The sequence below is a fragment of the Bufo bufo genome, chromosome 1, assembly GCF_905171765.1.
Source record: "Bufo bufo chromosome 1, aBufBuf1.1, whole genome shotgun sequence".
Classification (NCBI taxonomy): Eukaryota; Metazoa; Chordata; class Amphibia; order Anura; family Bufonidae; genus Bufo; species Bufo bufo.
Genome location: NC_053389.1, coordinates 45071767 through 45096968, shown reverse-complemented (window position 1 = coordinate 45096968; position 25202 = coordinate 45071767). Strand labels below are relative to the sequence as shown.

The 25202-nt window shown below is 48.8% G+C and overlaps 1 protein-coding gene across 2 annotated transcripts in view; it reads left to right on the top strand.

Moving 5' to 3' along the window:
* Positions 1-8748: 8748 nt before the first annotated feature.
* The window catches only part of TMCO4 (transmembrane and coiled-coil domains 4), a 77437-nt gene continuing 60983 nt past the window's right edge, over positions 8749-25202 (top strand). For both annotated transcript variants that reach the window (XR_005777330.1, XM_040422429.1), the window contains exon 1: positions 8749-8886. The gene's annotated coding sequence lies outside the window, so the exon portion shown is untranslated. The remainder of the gene's footprint in view (positions 8887-25202) is intronic.

Here is a 25202-nt window from a genome sequence, read left to right as displayed (position 1 = left end):
GTATGATTTTTGCGGGATGAGATGACGGTTTGATTGTTACAATTTTGGCGTACATGCGACTTTTTTGATCACTTTTATTACCTTTTTTGGGAAGTAAGGTGGGCAAAATTTCAATTTCATCATAGTTTTTTATTTTTTATTTTTATGGTGTTCACCGTTCGGGTAAAGTAACATAACCGTTTAATAGATCAGGTCGTTACGGACGCGGCGATACCAAACATGTGTAGGGAATTTTATTTGTTTCATTTTTTATCAGTGATAAATGTGTTTTTTGATTTTTACTTTTTTTTCACTTTTATTCACTTTTTTTTGACCCAGACCCGCTTGGTTCTTGAAGATCCAGTGGGTCTGATGTCTGTATAAGGCTACTTTCACACTAGCGTTCTGCTGTCCGCTCGTGAGCTCCGTTTGAAGGGGCTCACGAGCGGAGCAGAACGCTTCCGTCCAGCCCTGATGCAGTCTGAATGGATGCGGATCCGCTCAGACTGCATCAGTCTGGCGGCGTTCAGCCTCCGCTCCGCTCGCCTCCGCACGGCCAGGCGGACAGCTGAACGCTGCTTGCAGCGTTCGGGTGTCCGCCTGGCCGTGCGGAGGCGAGCGGATCCGTCCACACTAACAATGTAAGTCAATGGGGACGGATCCGCTTGAAGATAACACAATGTGGCTCAATCTTCAAGCGGATCCGTTCCCCATTGACTTTCAATGTAAAGTCTGAACGGATCCGCTCAGGCTACTTTCACACTTAGAAAATTTTCTAAGTTTTAATGCAGACGGATCCGTTCTGAACAGATGCGAACGTCTGCATTATCGGAGCGGATCCGTCTGATGAAACATCAGACGGATCCGCTCCGAACGCTAGTGTGAAAGTAGCCTAATACAGTACAGAACAATATATATTGTACTGCACTGTATTTTACTTACACTGAACAGATCTATGCCTTTCAGCACAGATCTGTTCAGCACCATGGACAGCAGGACGCCTGAGAGGCGTCCTATTGCCATGGGAACCTTCCCCGTCTGCTCAGAACTTCGCAGACGGGGAAGGGTAAGGAGGGGATCTCTCGGGGGGCTGTCTGGGGGCTCTCTCCCTCTCCATCGGGGGGCTGCAAAGGCACAGCAGCCCCCCGATGGGAGAGGGAGGGAGCTCCCTGCGCTGTTAACCTTTTCCATACAGCGGTCCGTACGGACCGCTGTATGGAAAGGGTTAAACGGCTGACATCGCATCGCAGATGTCAGCCGTTTATACCAGGGTGCCAGCAATGTGCTGGCACCCTGGTATACCCACTGAACACCAATGAATTTTCAAGGGGAGGCGGGCGGGGGATCGCGATCCCGCCTGCCGCACCGCCCGCCTCCCGCACCGCCCGCAACCCTCCCCCTGCACCTCCCGCCACCATAAAAATCATTCGGGGGTGCAGGGGGGGGTGAATAAAACTTTTTTTAGGCATATAAAGTTTCTGATCCCTGCGGTCAGGGACCGCGGGGACCAGAAACTGCAGAAATCGCAGCAAACCGCAGGTCTGAATTGACCTGCGGTTTGCCGCGATCGCCGACATGGGGGGGTCACGGGACCCCCCCCGCGCATTTAGCCTAGGTGCCTGCTCAATGATTTGAGCAGGCACCGGGTTCCGATCACTGCCAGCCGCACGGCAGTGATCGAAAATACACAGGGCGTACATGTACGCCCTGTGTCCTTAAGTACCAGGGCACAAGGGCGTACCTGTACGCCCTATGTCCTTAAGAGGTTAAAGATGGCGTGCGCTCGCTAGCACAGTGGCACCCAGGGCTAATTTCTGCGATCAGTGATGACTGCAGCATCTGAAGCAGCTTTCCCCGAGAGCACCTGGCTCCTGGGGCCTGAACGGCTTTCCCGCGCTGAGATGGGGGAAGCCATTCGTTCTGTGTAATAGTCCGGGTCTCTTTCAAGAAGTCCAGCCTATTACAGCTGTAGTTCTTATGGAGGCCTGCAGGTGGGGAATCTGCTATACATTGCAATGATAATTCATTGCAGTGTAAGGCCTCTTGCACACGACCGTATGCCTTCCGAGATATACGGTCCGTGTACATATGTCCTGGAGCGGCATTGATCGTGCACACGGGAGCGCACAGCATCATAGATTACAATGATGCTGTGCGCATCGGGCCGCCCGCAGGACTATTATCCTGCACTCATAAGATCATATGAGTACGGGACAATAGCCTCGCAGGAGGCCCGACGTCCACAGCATCATTGTAATCTATGATGCTGTGCGCTCCCGTGTGCACGATCAATGCCGCTCCAGGACATATGTACACGGACCGTATATCTCGGAAGGCATACGGTCGTGTGAAAGAGGCCTAAGGCAGAAGCATTCTGAAGATAGGATGTTAAGGTACCCTGGGGGGGGACTTAAAAAAAAAGGAAATTAAAAAAAAAAAATATAAACATTCAGAAATAGCTAATAATAAAAAACATCATTAACACCGCCGCGTCTGTACTATTAAAATATAAACATATTTATTCCATACTGTGAACGCTATAATGGAAAAAAATTCTAAATGGTTGATTCACAGTTTCCTTTACCTTGCCCAAAAAAAGGTAATAAAAAGTGATCAAAATGTCAAACACTCTCGGAAACATTATCAATAAAAACTACAGACCGGCCCTTAAAAAATTAGTTATAGGGGTCAGAATATGGCGATGCAAACCAAAAACTTACTGTGATGCCGTACAAGGAATGGGCATCGCAGTGCGCATGCGCCGGCCGACGGACTGAGTGCACAGGAGCGGGATCTCGACGAAACAACAAGTTAGTAGATAGGCGGTCAGGGGGGAAGCGAAGAAAAGGCTGAGCTAGCAGGGCACCTACGAGGGTAACGCCGCCCCTGGGCACTTGCGAGCCTCCATTTGCATATGCTACTAAGAAGTTTTTTGCTGGTTTTATAAGTCCAGGATTGATGCTAAAGGTAACGTTTTTATTAACTGTAAGGATGCTAGAAAGCTATGGGAAGGGTTACAAAGGTGAAATGTTGATGACGGACTCCCTTTAAGCTAACAATCTGAGTTTACACGTTTTTATAGCCTTAGCTGAATGACAGCAGTCTTTGCAAATGGTTTACAGCTTCAGTCTTGAGCTATTGACCATCCATTCCCTTCACTTATACAAGTGTCTCTAGTCCTGCAAAAAAACATATTTACTTGATCAGTTATCAGTGAGCGGCGAGGTTAACCACGGGCGTCGCGTTCCCTGTAACAGCGGAACACAACACAATGGAAAGTATAAGTATCGCCGCTCCTTAACTGTGCGTTGCGTGCCATATAGTGAAGCACATGAAAAACAAGCTTCTTCGCGGTCACTTAACGTGTTCGTTTTGCGGTAACGTGACGCACTGCATGCATTGGCCTTTATTTTTACAGTAGAGAAGTACCGTATTTTTCGCAAAAGTGTGGGAAAAAATAGCAGTGCGTCTTATGGGGCCGGCATCTGTCTCTGTAATGGCAGCGGGGCCCGGTGCAGTCACTGTATTCTACTACACCGGGCCCCGCTCTCTGTAGTATACGGTAATCATATCTAACTTGTGGGTATTGTTAAATTATTCCAATCATCTTAAATCTAGCGCTGTACTACTTACTACTAACTTCTTGGCAGTCAGGAGGCCGGGCGAGCGGGCGCTTGTAGCGTAGCTCACTACGTCACACGCCTGCTCCGCCCACTTTATGAATGAAGCAGGCACCGGGCCCCGCTGCCATTACAGAAACAGATGCCAGCCCCCATTCAATGCACAGGGACACTGTTATGGGGGAGATCTGTGGATGACACATAAGATAAGATGCTATATATGTTTCATCCGCAGATGCCCCCCCCATAACAGTGCCATCCACAGATGCCCCCATAACAGTGCCATCCACAGATGCCCCCATAGCAGTGCCATCCACAGATGCCCCCATAGCAGTGCCATCCAGAGATGCCCCCATAGCAGTGCCATCCAGATGCCCCCATAACAGTGCCATCCACAGATGCCCCCATAACAGTGCCATCCACAGATGCCCCCATAATAGTGTCATCCACAGACCACCATTAGTTCAAAACCCACCAAAAGCACACCTTTTGGTTAAAAATATATATTTTTTTATTTTCCTCCTCAAAAATCTAGCTGCGTCTTATAGGGCGAAAAATACGGTAATTAATTATAACTTTTTGTGAATTGGGACATTTAACCTCAGTGACCAAGCACATTTTTTTAAAATTGCATTCCAAGGGCTAAAACTTTTTTGTTTTTTCATAAATGTACTTGTAGGAGGTCTTATTTTTTGCAGGACAAGTTATAGTTTTTAATACACCATTTTAAGTACATGTAATGATTGATTAAAGCCAGCCGTTTAGCTAAAACCCCCTTTGTTTACGTCAGTAAAAACACGTATGGGTGGTCACTAAGGGGTTAAGGACACATGACGTACCGGTACATCATGTATGGTTCCGATCGCCGCCGCTCGGCGAGGATGACCCCACTTTCCTGTTGTCATCCGCATCCTCCTCATCATCTAGCGATGATGATGAGCCCCCAAGGCGGCGGAGATGCCGCCAGGCGGAGCAAGGGGACTGCCATGTTAGGGACCCTGTGGCCCACCCTAGTACGAGCAGCTCTGGGGGTCGTACTAGTTTTCCGGGCCACCAGTTAAATCCACCGGAGGGAGCACCCTGCCGGTGATCTTGTCTGGTGTAGCCCAGAGCGATACGAGCCCGTGATTCCTGATTTTGCAGGCCAATTAGGAATCCAGATTTCCACAGTGGGCCTCGCTGAATATGACTTTTTTAGTCTTTTTTTCAGTGACCCACTGGGAAATCTAATGGTGGAGCAAACAAACCTATACGCCCAACAGTTCGTTGCTCAACACCCGGGCTCCTTTTTGGCCAGGCCCGGTGGCTGGATGCCGGTCAGTGCAGCCGAGATGAGGACGTTTTGGGGCCTCGTGCTGCATATGGGCCTAGTCAAGAAACCTAGTGCCAGGCTGTACTGGAGTGGGGGCGTCCTCTACCAGACCCCACTTTACAGTACGGCCATGACACGCTCCCGGTTTGAGGCCATCCGGAAATGTCTGCATTATTCCGATAATGCAGCATGTCCCCCCCGAGGTGATCCTGCCCATGACCGTCTGTATAAGATACGGCCGGTCATCGATCATTTTGGGGACAAATTCATGGAGGCCTATGTACCTGGAAGGGAGGTCGCAGATGATGAGTCTCTTATTGCGTTCAAGGGGAGACTCCTTTTCCGCCAGTATGTTCCCTCTAAGCGGGCGAGGTATGGCGTGAAGCTATATAAAATTTGTGAGAGTACCTCAGGGTACACTTACAAATTTCGTGTATACGAGGGGCGAGATTCCCGTATTCAACCCCCAGAATGTCCCCCCACTCTGGGTGTTAGCGGGAAACTTGTGTGGGACCTTATGTACCTATTGCTGGATAAGGGTTACCACCTGTACGTGGATAACTTTTATACCAGTATCCCCTTGTTCCAGTCCCTCGCCGCCAGATCCACGTCCGATTGTGGGACCGTGCGGAAAAATCAACGCGGCCTCCCTGCCCTCCCCCTCCAGGTACCTATCCCCAGGGGTGCGACCCGTGCACTTACCAGTGGAAACCTGTTGCTGGTCAGATACAAGGACAGGAGGGATGTCCTTATACTGTCCACAATTCATGGTAACGGCATCACCCCTGTCCCTGTGCGAGGTACCGCGGCAACGGTCCTCAAGCCCGATTGTATCGTCGACTACAATCGGTATATGGGAGGAGTTGATCTCTCTGATCAAGTCCTCACGCCATATAATGCCATGCGCAAAACCCGGGCATGGTACAAAAAAGTTGCGGTCTACTTGGTGCAGGTTGCCATGTACAACTCTTTTGTACTATCCCGAAGCGCTGGCAGCACAGGGACATTCCTCCAGTTCTATGAGGCAGTCCTCAAGGCCCTGATCTTTTCGGACCGGAAAAGAGCAGGCCGGAGTACCTCGGGAACTGGAGGCGCCCGGATCGTCCCTGGCCAACACTTTCCAGGTGTGGTCCCCCATACTGGAAAGAAGGGACGAACCCAAAAAAGGTGCAGAGTGTGTCACAGGAGGGGGATACGGAAGGACACCACCACTCAGTGTGACACGTGCCCCGATCATCCGGGCCTCTGCGTTATCGATTGCTTCAGGGAGTATCACACTTCCATGGAGTACTAAATTTATATCCCAATGTAGCCACTGACATCGGATAAAAAAACTGGTTCTCAGACTTGAGACACCGAAAAAAATTGTAAAAACTAAAATAATTTATTAAAAGTATACAAATTAGGTATCTCAGCATCGGTAATAATCTCCTCTATAAAAATACCCCATGACCTAACCCCAGGATAGTATATATCCTGGGGTTAGGTTAATATAGGATAATATAGTCTAAAACCTAAATAATTGTAAAAAAAGTAGACTTATTAGGTATCGCCGCGTCGTAAGAATCTCCTCTATAAAAATACCCCATGACCCCACCCCCCAGATTAACACGGTAAAAAAATAATAATAATATAAAAACGGTGCTAAAACCGCTATTTTTGGTACTTTTCCATTTCAATACGTTTTTTCCGGTAACAAAGCAAGGGTTAACAACCAAACTAAAGTTAATATTTATTACCCTGATACTGAAGTTTACAGAAATGCCACATTTGTGGTCGTAAACTGCTGTATCAGTAAAAGGGAGGCCGCAAAAGGAAAGGACCGACATGGTTTCTGGAAGGCCGATTTTGATGGCCTTTTTTATTGACACCATGTCCCTTTTGAAGCCCCCCTGATGCCCCCCTAGAGTAAAAACTCCCTAAAAGTGACCCCATCTAAGAAACTACACCCCTCAAGGTATTCAAAACTGATTATACAAACTTTATTAACCCTTTAGGTGTTCCTCAACAGTTAATGGCAAATGGAGATGAAATTTCAGAATTTCAATTTTTGGTAACCTTGCCTCACAAAAATGTAATATAGCGCAACCAAAAATCATATGTACCCTAAAAATAGTCCCAACGCCACCTTATCCCGTAGTTTCCAAAATGGGGTCACTTTTAGGGAGTTTCTCCTCTAGGGGTGCATCAGGGGGGTTGAAACAGGACATGGTGTAAATAAACCGGTCCGTAAAAATCAGCCCTTCAAAAACCAAACGGCGCACCTTTCACTCTACGCCCCGCTGTGTGGCCGTACAGTAGTTTACGGCCACATATTGGGTGTTTCTGTAAACGGCAGAGTCAGGGCAATAAAGATACAGTCTTGTTTGGCTGTTAACCCTTGCTTTGTTAGTGGAAAAAATGGGTTAAAAGGGAAAATTTGGCAAAAAAATTTAATTCTCAAATTTCATCCCCATTTGCCAATAACTCTTGTGCAACACCTAAAGGGTTAACGAAGTTTGTAAAATCAGTTTTGAATACCTTGAGGGGTGTAGTTTCTAGAATGGGGTCATTTTTGGGTGGTTTCTATTATGTAAGCCTCGCAAAGTGACTTCAGACCTGAACTGGTCCCTAAAAATTGGGTTTTTGAACATTTCTGAAAAATTTCAAGATTTGCTTCTAAACTTCTAAGCCTTGTAACATCCCCAAAAAATAAAATATAATTCCCAAAATGATCCAAACATGAAGTAGACATATGGGGAATGTAAAGTCATCACAATTTTTGGGGGTATTACTATGTATTACAGAAGTAGTGAAACTGAAACGTTGAAATTTGCAAATTTTCAAAATGTTTGGTAAATATGGTATTTTTTTATGCAAAAAAATTAACTTTTTTGACCCAATTTTACCAGTGTCATGAAGTACAATATGTGACGAAAAAACTATCTCAGAACGGCCTGGATAAGTCAAAGCGTTTTAAAGTTATCAGCACTTAAAGTGACACTGGTCAGATTTGCAAAAAATGGCCTGGTCCTTAAGGTGAAATAGGGCTGAGTCCTTAAGGGGTTAAACTTGCTTTTTTTAAATTTATTTATTTTTATTCCAATTTAAATCTAGTAGGAGTTGGAGTTGGTTCATTTTTTGCCGACTCCGACTCCAGGTACCCAAAATTGCCTCCGACTCCACAGCCCTGGGCATATCGCTAGGATATGCCCCCATTGTCTGATAGGTGCGGGTCCCACCTCTGGGACCCGCACTTACGCCGAGATCTGAGCGGGGGCTGGAGGACCAGCCACCACCATAGAAGTGAATGGTAGCGCACTGTGCTTGCACGACCACTGCTCCCATTCATAGAAATGAATGGAGGGCGCCCTCCTCCACTTTCGGGTCCCCGCACCTATCAGGCAATGGAGGCGTATCCTAGCGATATGCCCCCATTGTCTGAGATAGGAATACCCCCTTTAAATGACACCATTAGAAAGTACAACTCATTCCGCGGCTACGTGAATGGAAAAATAAAAAAGTTACGGCTCCGGGAAAGCAGGAAGTGAAAAACAAAAAATGGAAAAAAAATCGCCCGTGGCACAAAATTATGATTAAATTATTTTAAAAAAACTCAAAATATGATCAAACGCCCCCGAAAACCGCTTCCTCTTTTTTGTAGTTCTTCTAGGGTAAGATGGCGGCCCTGCCAGGGACGGAGATAAATAGCTTGTAGTAACTGAAGGATGCCTGCGGTTTATTATGCAAACACCGTCAGGAGCCGTGACCACCTGTCCCTGCCGGAAGTGTCCCGTATCCATAGCAACCGTCTCCGCCTGGGCTCAAAGTCCGCCTGCCAGCTCACTGCGTAGCTTACGCCTATTCTGGGAATCGGCGTCACCTAGGCAACGGACGGATCTCGGGACAGGGCCGCGCGCCGCGCTACGCCAGTTGCCTAGAGTTTAGGCTGATTCCGTAGATGCGGCCTGCCTTGCGTGTCCGGCAGCAGCTCGGGTGAGGAGGGTGTTGTGTGATATGATGGGGGTAGTAGTAGTTTCTGTGTGTGTTGTAGTGCTCGGGTCATACAGGAAGTGACGAGGAGCAGCACTAACATCTGGCGGGGAGTCTCTTCGTAGTGGTTGGGTGGGGAGATGCACTGTACAGGGCTGGGTATACTTCTAGTACAGAGCTCCGCCGTATAGGGCTGTGGTAGGCCAGATTTGGCCCTCTGGGCCATGCTGGGAGTTGTAGTTGTTCAGCTTTTGGAGAGCTGCAGGGTTGTGCGCCTCTAAACCAATCAGATCGCTGCTTTCATTGCCCAAAGGGAGTCTGAGAAATGAGAGCTGGAATCTGATTGGTCCTAAAGCTGGACATACACGTCGGCTGCAGCCAATCATGTGCATGGAGGCGAGGATCGGGCAGGTTGGAATTCAGCTGCCCGATTCTTATGTTCTTGAGGCGTCCGGAAGCAGCGTCCCCCCCCCTCCCTCAGTATGCATGCTCGGCCGCGCCAAGCATGCACATGTGTAAGGGAGGATCAGGAGAGAGAGCCGGATCATCGTTCAGATAACGCACATGGTCGTATTTGGGATCCGTAATCGTCCCATTCGTTTCTATGCGGTACGCAAATACAGATGTCCATGTGAGGAGGGCTTGAAGTGCTGCAATCTGGCGTCAGCCCTCGTGATGCCCGTATTTATCTGTGATTATGCTGCTGTATCGCCCTATAGTGCCCAGATAGATGAACGCTATATGGAGAAATGAATCAGGACACCTCCACATTAGGATAGGGCTACACAATGAGTATTTATCGCGTGACATACTTTATAATGCCGGTCTATGGTGTCACACTGCGACACGGCAGTCGCGAAAAAACCCAGTCACAGTGCAACACCGTAGACTAGCGTTACAAAATATGTCGTGCGACACATGTTGCAGAGTAGTACCCTATGTGTCGCCATGTAGCCCTATCCTTAGACCTACAGGAGCTCTTATGACCCCCCCAGTCTAAATCCACAGGCATTAAAGGGGTTGTCCGGGTTCAGCCTGACCCCGGTCACAGCCCGATCTGCACTCATTCACCATGAATTAGTGGAGTATCGGAGGTTTTTAAGGGCTGCTAGGTGGAGGCTCCCACCCAGCAGTGTCCCCGGTGACGTCACCAGCTCTAATGGGCCGTCTTTAGCGCTGCCCTAGTTTGTAAAACCAGGCTAGGGTTGCATTGGGTATCGAATTATCGATACCCAATCAATACTTTTGTACCGTTATCGATTCGATACCTGGATTTGCCATTTACTCTACTGCGCAGCCCAGTATCAGAGAACATGGAGTGCGCTGCTCTCAGCGTGCCCCATGTTCCCTCAGCAGCACAGGAGAGAAGGACACAGTGTCTCCCTCCCCCCTGTGCTGCCACCAATGAGAAAAGAGAGGGAAGGAGGAGGGGAGGGGCTATGGCCACTGCTGCTGCCAATGAGAAGAGAGAGGAGGGGAGGGGCTATGGCCGCTGCTGCTGCCAATGAAGATAACTAACGGTTATTACAAATCCAGGAGGCGGGTGCCGGCTGCAGAATCACATAGCTGGCACCCGGCCTCTATGACAGGGAGCTGCGATCACCTGAGGGGTTAACTGCCGCGGATCACAGCTCCCTGTCATACAGGTCGGGTACCGGCTATGTGATTCTGCAGCCGGCACCCGCCTCCTTTATTTGTATTAATGGTTTCAAAACATTGGTGGCGCAGTGCCCCCCCTCCCCTCAACTCCCCCAGTATTAAATCATTGGTGGCAGTGGCCACAGAGTTCCCCTCCTCCTCCTCATTAGCGGCAGTGGCAGTTGTGATCGGAGCCCCAGCAGTGTAATGGCGGTGCTCCAATTGGTTACCATGGCAGCCAGGATGCTACTAATGCCCTGGCTGCCATGGTAATCTCACTGCTGCTGTGTGCACTATGCACAGGGCAGCAGGGAGACTGAAGTCCTATTCATCCTGATAGAACTCTATAGGGTGAATAGGACAAGGGATTAAAAGATCCCAGGTTCTAGCCCATAAGGTGGGAAATGGTTATTAAATAAAAAGTAAAAAAAAAACAAACACCAAAATATTAAGTATAAATCACCCCCTTTCCCAATTTTACATATAAAATATATAAACAATACATAAATAAACATATTACATATCGCCACGTCCGAAAAGTCCAAACTATTAAAATATAAAAAAATATCTCCTAAATGCCGTAACAGAAAAAATTAAAATAAAAACCACATGATTCCCCATTTTTTTGTCACTTTGTCCCCCCCAAAAAATAGGATAGGACTGTTCAATTATGGGCTGGACGTTCCATAAAATTCGGAATGCACGCGGCTTTTTTCGTGTTTTATTTTTTTCGCATGATATCGAGTATCGCAACACTTTATGGTATTGAATTCGAATCAAAATTTTGGTATCGTGACAACCCTAGCTACGGCAGCGCTAAAGACCGCCCATTAGTGCAACGCCAGATCTCAAGAAAATTCCCTTGTCCTGCGCGATACAGTGCGGGGCAAGGGGGAGCATCGGGGCGTGAAAAGCTCTGATGCTCCACTCATTCATGGTGAATGAGCGCAGATCGGGTTGTGTCCTGGGTCAGGCTGGATGTTATACACCTGTGGTAATGGCAGACTGCAGGGCTCCAGACTAAAAAACAATATCAAGGAGCCATTGGCTCCTAACCTGAAAAATGTAGGAGCCAAATTAAAATTTTTAGTCGCCAAATTTAAAATACATATAATTACGATATAATAAAAAAAAAACAACCCACATGTCTTAGGCTACTTTCACACTAGCGGTAGGACGGATCCGACAGGCTGTTCACCCTGTCGGATCCGTCCTGCCTCTATTTTGTCGTGCCGCCGCTCCGTCCCCATTGACAATAATGGGGACGGGGGTGGAGCTCTGGCGCAGTTGGCGGTGAGAGGACGCCGGACTAAAAAGTCGGACATGCAGTACTTTTAGTCCGGCGGCATTTTGTCGTGCACTGCCGTGCTGCGCCGGAGCTCCGCCCCCTCCCCATTATAGTCAATGGGGACGGAGCGGCGGCGCGGCGAAATAGCGGCAGGACGGATCCGACATGGTGAACAGCCTGTCGGATCCGTCCTGCCGCTAGTGTGAAAGTAGCCTTACCTAGGGTTGTCACGATACCAAAATTTTGACTCGATTTCAATACTATAAAAAAGTATTACGATACTCGATACCACGTGAAAAAAATAAAACGCCAAAAAAAGCTGAGTGCATTCCAGATTTTATGGAACGTCTGGACCATAATAGAACAGTCCTAACCTAATTTTTGTTGGCACAATGTGACAAAAAAATTGCAAATTGCAAGTTTTTTTTTTTCTGTTACGGCGTTCACCGCATAGGAGATATTTTTAAATATTTTAATAGTTCGCACTTTTTCGGGCGTGGCGATATGTAATTTTTTTTATTGTTTATATATTTTATATGTAAAATTGGGCAAGGGGGTGATTTAAACTTACCATAATATTTTGGTGTTTTTTTTTTTTTTACTTTTTATTTAATAACTATTTTCCCCCTTAGGGGCCAGAACATGGGATCTTTCATCCCTTGTCCTATTCACCCTGATAGATCTCTATTAGGGTGAATAGGACTTCACACTCTCCCTGCTGCTCTGTGCTTTGTGCACACAGCATCAGGGATGTTACCATGGCAGCCAGAACTTCAGTAGCGTCCTGGCTGCCATGGTAACCGATCTGAGCCCCAGGCTTACACTGCTGGGGCTCCGATCGGAACTGCCACTGCACCACCAATGATAATACTTGGGGGAAGGGGGGGTTGGGGGCGCACTGCACCACTAATAATAATAATACTTGGGGGGGGCGCACTGCACCACCAATGATATCTAATACCTGGGGGGGGGCGCACTGCGCCACCAATGATTCTGCTTTATAATACTGGGGTGGTGGGGGGGTTCATTGCACCACCAATGAATATAGTTTATGCTTAATACAAACGCAGGCTGCGCTGGGGGTGCCGGCCATATCCCATACCCATGCCACACCTGAGGGGTTAAAAGTGGCGGATCGCAGCGCGCAGTCATAGAGGCTGGGTGCCAGGTATGGGATATGTCCGGTACCCGCATGGCAGCCTGCGTTTGTATTAAGCATAAACGATATTCATTGGTGGCGCAGTGGCCATAGCCCCTCCCCTCCTCCTCCCTGCTATCAGCCCATTGGTGGCAGCAGCAGTACAGGGGGGAGGGACTGCTTCCTTCTCCCCTGTGCTGTTGAGGAGAACATGGCGCGCGCTGACAGCAGCGCGTGCCATGTCAGTAATGTGAAAGCTGCAGAGGTCTAGGCGCAAATGGCGACAAGACTACAAAGTCTTGTCGCCATTTAGCAATTCTAGGTCGCATTTGCGACCATTTTAGTCGCCATCTGGAGTTCTGCTGTGGTAATGGCAGACTGCATGGTTAGGGGCTGGATGTTATACACCTGTGGTAATGGCAGACTGTATAGCTGGGGCTGGATGTTATACCATGTGGTAATGGCAGACTGCATGGTTAGGGGCTGGATGTTATACACCTGTGGTAATGGCAGACTGTATAGCTGGGGCTGGATATTATACCATGTGGTAATGGCAGACTGCATGACTGGGGCTGTGTCACGGCTGAGGATGGGGGAAACCCTCAGCCGTGCGATGCCAGAAGATGTATGGTCGCTGCTTGACCAGGACGACAGAATTAGGGAGCTGGTCACCTCCTAGCGCGTCCCTAATACTGACCCTGACTCCTAGCTGTATGAGCCGACCCTGATGGTGGGAGGGCTCATACACCGGAAACCTTGGGGTCCCTACTAGCCCTCAGGGTGGCCCTGAACTAGGAGCAGGGTAAGACGACCTGTTCCTCCTGGATACGGAGGAACAGGAGTCTCACTGGCCAAGCTGCAAGGAGATGGGGTACATAAACAGACCTATGGATATGGCAGGAGAACAACTCTAGTTCAAACCTACCTGCCACAGCCTTGCTGACTGGATCCCGTGCTCACAAGCTGATGTCCAGACCATACATAAATGGACACAGCCAACACACACAGGAACCCAGATCCATAGCTGCATTAAACATGAAAGTAAAGCAACATCAACTTAACATCACATATAAACATTTATGACCACAAGGGTGGCCCTCACTGGCAGATGGTATTAGAGACCAGGAGGATGCCTCCAGCTTACAAACAAGGCTGGAGTACCCCTCAGCTTCAGGTCTCCACTGAGGCTTAATAGCCCATGTAGCCACACCCACACAGACACACCCAGTGTTCACACAAAGAAGGGAGTTAACCCTTCCTACACCAGATAAGGGAAGACAGCCACTAAAAGGGGAAGTGTACTCATAACATAAATCCCATGCACACCAAAACAACAAAAGTGCACACATACAAACACAGGTGCCTGGTGCAACCGCATGCACTTTACAGCAAGCTGCCTTACACCAGCTCAGGCTGCTATACTGCCACATACATTATGTTGCCAGCGGCAACTACAGGTGAGGCAACATACTACAGCCCTCACCTGTGATTGACAACCAGACAAGACCGCAGGCAACTGCATGCGGTTCCAGGAGTCACGGCCATGACCATGGTCGTGACAGGCTGAATGTTCTACACCTGTGATAATGGCAGACTGTATAGCTGGGGCTGGATGTTAAACACCTGTGGTAATGGCAGACTGCATGGCCAGGGGCTGGATGTTATACACCTGTGGTAATGGCAGACTGCATGGCCAGGGGCTGGATGTTATACACCTGTGATAATGGCAGACTGCATGGCCGGGGGCTGCATGTTATACACCTGTAGTAATGGAAGACTGCATGGTTAGGGGCTGGATGTTATACACCTGTGGTAATGGCAGACTGCATGGTTAGGGGCTGGATGTTATATACCTGTGGTAATGGCAGACTGCATGGTTAGGGGCTGGATGTTATACACCTGTGGTAATGGCAGACTGCATGACTGGGACTGGATGTTATACACCTGTGGTAATGGCAGACTGCATGACTGGGACTGGATGTTATACACCTGTGGTAATGGCAGACTGCATGGCCAGGGGCTGGATGTTATACACCTGTGGTAATGGCAGACTGTATAGCTGGGGTTGGATGTTATACACCTGTGATAATGGCAGACTGCATGGTTAGGGGCTGGATGTTATACACCTGTGGTAATGGCAGACTGCATGACTGGGACTGGATGTTATACACCTGTGGTAATGGCAGACTGCATGACTGGGGTTGGATGTTATACACCTGTGGTAATGGCAGACTGTATAGCTGGGGTTGGATGTTATACACCTGTGATAATGGCAGACTGCATGGTTAGGGGCTGGATGTTATACACCTGTGGTAATGGCAGACTGCATGACTGGGACTGGATGTTATACACCTGTGGTAATGGCAGACTGCATGACTGGGGTTGGATGTTATACACCTGTGGTAATGGCACTGAATGAGACACCTGAATTCAATAATTAACGTCTTATATTTTACCCAGAATCCCTCAGCATGTTGCCCTGTTCTGTCTCACATTTTAGATGGAACCTCTGATGCAGATGTGAACATGGCCATGTAGTTTCCTAACCTCTTGTCCTGATGGTTAAGATGTGTCAGTCTAGACGTAGGCTGGTAGGGCTGGAACTGAGGGCCGGAGTCATTTTGGCGGCGGGGCATGAGCTTCTCCCCGCTACTATGCCGGCAGCTGAGCTGAGCCTGCATGAGGAGTGCTGGCTCCGCCCACAACCGGTTTTTAAAGGCACCTGTGGCGGGACGCTCACAGGCTTCTCTGGATGTGCGATGTGGAGGGACATAGGCTGGGTAAGCGCTGTTTTCCCTTCCTACAGGGTCTAACTTACACCCCTCATCCTCCTTCCTGGCACCAGGGTTGTCATTATGTCCGAGCACAGACCCCAGGCCCCGAAGCACGCAAACACTTCTGTGCGGAATTATGCGTGTGCGTCGTGTCGCACAAAGTTTCCGTCCGCTCAGTCAGATCCCTTCTGCTCTGTGTGTGCGGCTCCACCGTCCATCGGCTCGGCCCCGGACCCGATCGCCCCTGCGGCCCAGCCTATGGTAGAACCACAGTGGGCGTGTTCCCTGTCAAGGATAATACAGAATGTCTCCAATACCAAAAAATCTATTGTGGAAATATTGGGGCGTTTGTCGGCAAGGCAGTCCTCTAACTGGTCTGACTCTGCGGATCAAGGGGCTCATGCCCGTCGCGGCCGTTCCGCAAAATGGGCCAGAACATCCTCCCCCAAAAGGGTGTCTGTGTCTCCAGTTTCCTCGGCCTCTCCTCCTCCTACTAGGGAGTCTCACTCCTCTGTGTCCTCCGTGGAAGAGGCATGTTCTGAGGAGAGAGGGTCAAATGAGGATGTGGCCTCTCCTGAGCGTCAGTCGTCCAAATTGTCCTCTATGGTGGACAATCTTATTACAGAGGTTATCGAGACGTTGCAGGTTGAGGACCACCTTCTTCGGCCAGCTCGGGTTTTTCCTTTAGAACAGGGGTGCACAACGTTTCCTGGTTTGGGGCCACATTTCCAGACTGAACCAATGACGAGGGCCGAAATTAAAATTTAAATGTGCATTAACAACTGAAATATTGTACTTATGGCATTTTGAACACACATTATATACCATTAATGTCTAGTTACACTTCCAGGACTCCCATCTAATGGGAGAAATACATGAAAAATGCATGTTACCAGATGGTTGGAGGCCGCACAGAATAGTATCAAGGGCCGCATGTGGCCCCCTGCTTTAGAAGGTCCCGTCGCTCGCACAAGTGTTTCCCCAACCATCAGGATTTTGATTCCTCTCTTTCCAAGGAGTGGAATCTTCCTGATAGACGTTTTGCTTTGCCAAAACACTTAAGCGTCCTTTATCCATTTCCGGAGGATTTGACTAAGAAATGGTCGTCCTCACGTATAGTAGACCCGCCGGTTTCCTGCTTGGCTAAGCATACTACCTCGCCAATGGCGGATTGGGCTTCTTTCTCTGATATCAGGGATAAGAAACTGAAAGCGTTTGCAAAGTCTTCCTTTGAGGCAGTGGGCATAGCTCTGCAGCCGGTGTTTGCCTCTACTTGGGTGAGCATAGCTATGGGGGAGTGGGCGGATAATTTGCGTCAGGGTGTCGCCTCGGGAGTCCCCTCTGGGGAGCTGGCCGATATGGCTCTGCAGCTTTCTCATGCCATTGTGTATATTTGTGAAGCCTCTTTGGACGAGGCCAGGCTTATGACTCGCTCGTCAGCCCTGTTGATGGCTATTCGTCGTACCCTATGGCTATCCTGCTGGGCGGCTGATAATGCTTCAAAGAGGACCCCGGACGGCCCTCCTCTTTACTGGCAGCAGACTGTTTGGTAAGCGCCTGGACGAAATAATTTCGGATGCTACAGGTGGTAAGAGCACTCATTTACCACAAAACAGGGGGCAGTTTAATAAGTCAAAAAAGCGGAAGCCTTTTTTTCGCCCCTTTCTGAGTTTCTCCAGCCCTAAGAGGTCGGCCTCGGATCAGAAGCGCAAGCCTTCCTTCAAGCCTCACCCTTACTGGCGTCCCCGTCAACAGGGCTCCAAGTCCTATAACCCGAGGAACTCCGCTGCATGACGGGCGGCTTCCGGCGCCCTCCGATCGGGTGGGCGGCCGGCTTGATTTGTTTTGGCATGTCTGGCTGGCTCACATCTCAGATGCGTGGGTGAGAGAGGTCATTGCAGAGGGCTACAAACTGGAATTCAAGTCCTCCCCTCTGTCCCGGTTTTTTCAGTCATCGCCTCCGACATCTCCCGCTGCCGCAGATTTTTTTTTCCAGGCAATTCGCACACTCTTGCGGCAGGGAGTGATTGTTCCGGTTCCTGCGCAAGACCGTTTTTGAGGGTTTTACTCGAATCTCTTTGTGATTCCCAAAAAAGAGGGGACGGTCCATCCTGTTCTGACCTCAAGGCACTGAACTGCTTCCTTCACATCCGCAGTTTCTGGATGGAGTCCCTGAGATCGGTCATTGCATCCGTGGAACCGGGGGAGTACCTATCCTCGATAGACATCAAGGACGCTTATCTTCATGTGCCCATCTGCGTCAGTCATAAGAGATTTCTCCGGTTCGCAGTGGGTCCATTTCACTTCCGTTTATAGCCCTTCTGTTCGGCCTGGCCACGGCTGCCAGGGTCTTTACGAAGATTCTGGCGGCATTCATGGCCCTGCTCTATGCCAGGGGGATCGTAGTGATCCCTTACTTAGACGACATCCTGGTAAAGGGTCAGTTTCGGGTGACAGCGGACAGCCTGAGCATAGTCTTGGACACCCTGGAACGCTTCGGATAGGTCCTGAACAGACAGAAGTCTTGTCTGTATCCATCGCAGCGGCTGACTTATCTGGGCATGGTGCTCAACACATTTCAGGCCAAGGTGTTCTTGCCTCCGGAGAAGCTGTCCGCTTTTCGTCTTCAGGTTCTCTTCTTGTTGCGGCCAGGTCCTATTCCCATTCGTTGCTGCATGCAGTCTCTGGGGCACATGATCTCTGCCTTCGAGGCAGTGCCCTATGCTCAGTTCCATACCAGGACTCTTCAGCGAGCCATTCTATCCATCTGGGACCGTTCCCCAGCCTCGCTGGATACGCCCATGCGTCTCTCTGCTTCAATCCGCCGGGCTCTCAGATGTGGTTGGCCTCTCCGATGTTGACATTGGGTCGCTCGTTCCTTCCTCTCCGTTGGACGGTGTTAACAACAGACACAAGCCTCAGGGGTTGGGGCGGGGGGGGGGGGAGTCTTGGAAAATCTTTCCGTTCAAGGAGTAAGGTCATGCGAGGAACGCTCCCTTCCAATCAACGTTCTGGAGCTGAGGGCATTGGTCTCTCTCTGCGGCATTGGACTGACCTTCTCGGGTTCAGTCCGACAATTCCACGGCAGTGGCTTACCTCAATCACTAGGGCGGCACCCGTAGCCCGGCAGCCATGGCGTAGACGGCTCTGATCCTCAGCTGGGCGGAGAACCATGTTCTGGCACTGTCGGTGTCACTGTGGGGAGTGGGGGAAACCCCCCACCGTGCGGTGTCAAAGGGTAAAAGGGAATCAGCCTGGCCAAAAGGAGTAATAAGGAAGCAGGTCACCTCCTACAGCGTCCCTAATCCTCTCCCTGACTCCTCACAGTATGAGCAGACTCCGATAGTAGGACGACTCATACTCAGGATTCATAGAGACCCTAAGTCGCCCTGGTAATTCCTCACCAAGGAGCAGGGAAGAGACGACCTGTTCATCCCAGTAATGGAGGAACAGGAGTCTCTATCTGAGGCCAGGCTGCAAGGAGAGGGGAACACATACAGCATATGGAGATGGCAGGTAAGCGAAACCAATAACACACCTGCCACAGACACACTGACTGGAACCCATACACAAGTGCTGCTGTCCACACCAACATTAAAGGACACAGCACACACCACAAACCACACAGGAACCCAGGACACCCATAGCTGCAATAAACATGAGACAGGGGAATGTCTAGCAAACAAGCTGGACACCAAACACCACCAGACATGTAACACCAAACTAGACATACCAACTCCCTGAAAATTACCCACTCCATACAAATAGGGACAGGAAGGGAAGGAGACACCGGGATAACATTGATGACCACAAGGGTGGCCCTCACTGGACAGATGGAACATCCTGGACTGGAGCAGAGCTCCAGCACCAACAACAGCTGAAGTACAACTGACTCCAGCCAGGAAACCACAGAAGATATAAGCCAAGTGACAACACCCAGTCAGGGAGTTAACCCTTACAGCAGCAGACAGAGGGAGGCTACAACTTAAAGGGGAAGTGCTCACACAAGCATACTAAACCAACAGCATGCGTGGCAACCATGTCACGGCAATCACCCGCAAGTGTGGCAACAGTGTCACAGCGGAAACCAAAGGCCGTGACAGTCGGCAGTTCACTTTCCCAGCGTCGACAATTGGATCGCCGACTTCCTCAGCTGGGAGCGTCTCGATCCTGGAGAATGGGCTTTTTACCCGCAGGTCTTTCGAGCTATCTTTGAGAGGTGGGGTCGGCCGGACGTGGATCTCATGGCCTCCCGCTTCAACAACAAGGTCTTTCTCGTGGCCCCCGATTGGCCATGCCGGGTGTTGCATGCGTCTCTGGTCACCCTCCTCGCCGACGAACCCTGGCGTCTTCCTCTTCAGGAGGACCTCCAGGCGCAGGGGCCGATCTTCCACCCGAATTTAGGGTCGCTACATTTAACGGCATGGCTGTTGAAGCCGCCGTATTAAAGACTCGGGGGTTCTCTGATGCCGTGGTCCAGACCATGATTCGGGCCAGGAAACCGTCGTCTTCCCGGATCTACCACCGGACCTGGAAGTCCTACTTTGGTTAGTGCGAGCAGCGTCAGCTGTCTCCCGTTCGGTTCTATTTGCCGCGACTCTTGGCTTTCCTGCAGTCGGGCATCGACTTGGGGCTTGCACTCACACCCCTTGCAAGAGGCAAGTGTCGGCTCTCTCAATTCTTTTTCAGCAGAATTTAGCTTTGATTTCCGCGGTTCAGACTTTTCTGCAGGGGGTGGCGCATGCTGCGCCCCCTTTCCATCCTTTGTTGGATCATTGGGATCTTAATCTAGTGCTCAACGCTCTCCAGTCCGCACCGTTTGAGCCTTTGCAGCAGGTGTCGCTTGGCTTCCTGTCTTACAAGGTGGCTTTTTTGGTGGCAATCACTTCTATCTGTAGGGTTTCGGAACTCGCGGCTCTGTCATGTCGGTCGCGGTTCCTGATCTTCCATCAGGATAAGGTAGTCCAGTTAAGTCCTTCCTTCCGAAGGTGGTGTCGGTATTCTCCCTTCATTTTGTCCGGACCCGTCCCATCCTCGGGAGCAATCGCTCCATTCTCTGGATTTGGTGCGGGCCGTTCGAGTCTATCTGAGGCATCTTTCCGGCAGACGGATTCCCTGTTTGTTATTCCAGAAGGTCCTCTGAGTGGCAGGAGGGCTTCTTGTTATGCCCACCCCTGGGACTGCTCTGTAACGTCCCAAGGTCCCCCAATGATACGGATGAGAAAGTTTTTGTACTTACCGTTAAATCTTTCTCTTCCGTTCATTGGGGGACACAGCTCCCACCCATTCTCTTGTTTATGGGCCGTTTCTGGCCTATGTGATTCGGGGTTGTACATAGTTTGGTTTTCTTTTTGTCTTGCTTCTCCTACTGCTTTTGCATTAACTGATTTAGCTTAGTCCCTGTAGGAAGGGTATAGCTGAAAGGGAGGAGCTCACACCTTTGTGCTTAGTGTCCGAAAAAGTAGAAGGATTTTGACTGTTTTGTCGTGGGGCAGGCATTTGCTCCAAATTTCCGACATGTTTGTGCCATTTTTAGAGTGGTTTGCGTCAACCCCGGCAGTTTACATTTACTAAGGGGCGGCCAGATGTTTTTTTTGGGTGGAGCCACATTTTTGGCCAGATTTATCATTGCAACCTTTCTTAAAGGGGTTATCGGAGACTATAAAAAGCTCCTCCATATGCCGGGCCCCTCACAGTGAATATAACTACCCCGCTCCCTGCGCCGCTCCTGGTCCCCGCACTGCCGCCGCTGCTTCTCCCCATGCGCGGATGAAAACATCCGCTGTCGGGGGGGGGGGGGGGGGTGGGAGTTTGGGATCCTCCCTATCATCGTGGATGTCCCCGTCACCGCCTGCCATTGGCTGCTCCCCCCCCCCCGACACCGGATGTTTTCATCCGCGCACGGGGAACAGCGGCGGTGCGGGGAGCCAGGTAGGTATATTCCATGAGAGGGGATCGGCATATGGGGGAGCTTTTTATAGTCTCGGATAACCCCTTTTAAAAGATTGCTCCTGTCCCCTGGAGGCGTACAAACTGACGGAGCCTTGGTAATAAATACTACTAGAGTTTAGACTAAAACGTCCATAGGTATTCCGTGTGAGAAATGTAACAAACGGCGTGCAATATGTAGTAAATTTGTCACAAACAAAATGGCTTCAAACCAAGCAGATGCTCCAAAAGAGCAAAAAGTCGCATCTTGATGCAATCCCCCCTTGGGCTTCATTCACATGACAAATGGGCATCACACAGGTGTTTTCAGAACCATTGCAGTCTATGGGGTTATTCACATGGCCGTTTTCTTAATAGCCTTCCAAAAATAGGACATCCTATTTTTGTCCGTTTTCTCGGCTAGACAGACCCCATAAGGGGACCGTTTTTTCATACTGGGGGCACTAAGGGCCATTATTTATTCTGATGGGGCACTATGGGGGCTATTATTCATACTCAGGGACACGATGGGGGCCATTTGATCTCCAGGGGGCACTGTAGGGGAGCTTAAAATATACTAAGTGCACTGCAGGGGTTGGGATGTAACATAGTAACATAGTTTATAAGGCTTAAAAAAGACATTTGTCCATCCAGTTCGGCCTGTTATCCTGCAAGTTGATCCAGAGGAAGGCAAAAAATAACTGTGAGGTAGAAGCCAATTTTCCTCACTTTAGGGGAAAAAATTCCTTCCCGACTCCAATCAGTTATCAGAATAACTCCCTGGATCAACGACCCCTCTCTAGTAGCTATAGCCTGTAATATTATTACGCTCCAGAAACACATCCAGGCCCCTCTTGAATTCCTTTATTGTACTCACCATCACCACCTCCTCAGGCAGAGAGCTCCATAGTCTCACTGCTCTTACCGTAAAGAATCCTCTTCTGTGTTTGTGTACAAACCTTCTTTCCTCCAGACGCAGAGGATGTCCCCTCGTCACAGTCCTGGGGATAAATAGATGATGGGAGAGATCTCTGTACTGACCCCTGATATATTTATACATAGTAATTAGATCTCCCCTCAGTCGTCTTTTTTCTAAAGTGAATAACCCTAATATTGATAATCTTTCAAGGTATTCCAGTTATTACTTTAGTTGCCCTCCTCTGAACCTTCTCCAGCTCTGCTATGTCTGCCTTGTTTACAGGAGCCCAGAACTGTACACAGTACTCCATGTGTGGTCTGACTAGCGATTTGTAAAGTGGTAGGACTATGTTCTCATCACGGGCATCTATGCCCCTTTTGATGCAACCCATTATCTTATTGGCCTTGGCAGCAGCTGCCTGACACTGGTTTTTGCAGCTTAGTTTGCTGTTCACTAAAATTCCTAGGTCCTTTTCCATGTCAGTGTTACCCAGTGTTTTACCATTTAGTATGTACGGGTGACTTGCATTATTCCTTCCCATGTGCATAACCTTACATTTGTCAGTGTTAAACCTCATCTGCCACTTCTCTGCCCAAGCCTCCAATCTAGCCAGATCCCTCTGTAGCAGTATATTGTCCTCTGTAGTATATATACAGTATACTGTCCTCTGTAGTGTATATACAGTATACTGTCCTCTGTAGTATATATACAGTATACTGTCCTCTGTAGTGTATATACAGTATACTGTCCTCTGTAGTATATATACAGTATACTGTCCTCTGTAGTATATATACAGTATACTGTCCTCTGTAGTGTATATACAGTATACTGTCCTCTGTAGTGTATACAGTGGGGGAAATAATTATTTGACCCCTCACTGATTTTGTAAGTTTGTCCAATGACAAAGAAATGAAAAGTCTCAGAACAGTATCATTTCAATGGTAGGTTTATTGTAACAGTGGCAGATAGCACATCAAAAGGAAAATCGAAAAAATAACTTTAAATAAAAGATAGCAACTGATTTGCATTTCATTGAGTGAAATAAGTATTTGAACCCTCTAACAAAAAAAGACTTAATACTTGGTGGAAAAACCCTTGTTTGCAAGCACAGAGGTCAAACGTTTCTTGTAATTGATGACCAAGTTTGCGCACATTTTAGGAGGAATGTTGGTCCACTCCTCTTTGCAGATCATCTCTAAATCCCTAAGGTTTCGAGGCTGTCTCTGTGCAACTCTGAGCTTGAGCTCCCTCCATAGGTTTTCGATTGGATTAAGGTCCGGAGACTGACTAGGCCACTCCATGACCTTAATGTGCTTCTTCTTGAGCCACTCCTTTGTTGCCTTTGCTGTATGTTTTGGGTCATTGTCGTGCTGGAACACCCATCCACGACCCATTTTCAGTTTCCTGGCAGAGGGAAGGAGGTTGTCGCTCAGGATTTCACGATACATGGCTCCGTCCATTTTCCCGTTTATGCGAATAAGTTGTCCTGTGCCCTTAGCAGAAAAACACCCCCAAAGCAAAATGTTTCCACCCCCATGCTTGACGGTGGGGACGGTGTTTTGGGGGTCATAGGCAGCATTTTTCTTCCTCCAAACACAGCGAGTTGAGTTAATGCCAAAGAGCTCTATTTTGGTCTCATCAGACCACAGCACCTTCTCCCAGTCACTCTCTGAATCATTCAGGTGTTCATTGGCAAACTTCAGACGGGCCTGCACATGTGCCTTCCTGAGCAGGGGGACCTTGCGAGCCCTGCAGGATTTTAATCCATTGCGGTGTAATGTGTTTCCAATGGTTTTCTTGGTGACTGTGGTCCCTGCTAATTTGAGGTCATTAACTAACTCCTCCCGTGTAGTTCTAGGATGCTTTTTCACCTTTCTCAGAACCATTGACACCCCACGAGGTGAGATCTTGCGTGGAGCCCCAGAGCGAGGTCGGTTGATGGTCATTTTGTGCTCCTTCCATTTTCGAACAATCGCACCAACAGTTGTCACCTTCTCTCCCAGCTTCTTGCTAATGGTTTTGTAGCCCATTCCAGCCTTGTGCAGGTCTACAATTTTGTCTCTGACATCCTTGGACAGCTCTTTGGTCTTTCCCATGTTGGAGAGTTTGGAGTCTGCTTGATTGATTGATTCTGTGGACAGGTGTCTTTTATACAGGTGACTAGTTAAGACAGGTGTCCTTAATGAGGGTGACTAATTGAGTAGAAGTGTCTAACCACTCTGTGGGAGCCAGAACTCTTAATGGTTGGTAGGGGTTCAAATACTTATTTCACTCAATGAAATGCAAATCAGTTGCTATCTTTTATTTAAAGTTATTTTTTCGATTTTCCTTTTGATGTGCTATCTGCCACTGTTACAATAAACCTACCATTGAAATGATACTGTTCTGAGACTTTTCATTTCTTTGTCATTGGACAAACTTACAAAATCAGTGAGGGGTCAAATAATTATTTCCCCCACTGTATACAGTATACTGTCCTCTGTAGTATATATATACAGTATACTGTCCTCTGTAGTATATATACAGTATACTGTCCTCTGTAGTGTGTATATATACAGTATACTGTCCTCTGTAGTGTGTATATATACAGTATACTGTCCTCTAGTATATATACAGTATACTGTCCTCTGTAGT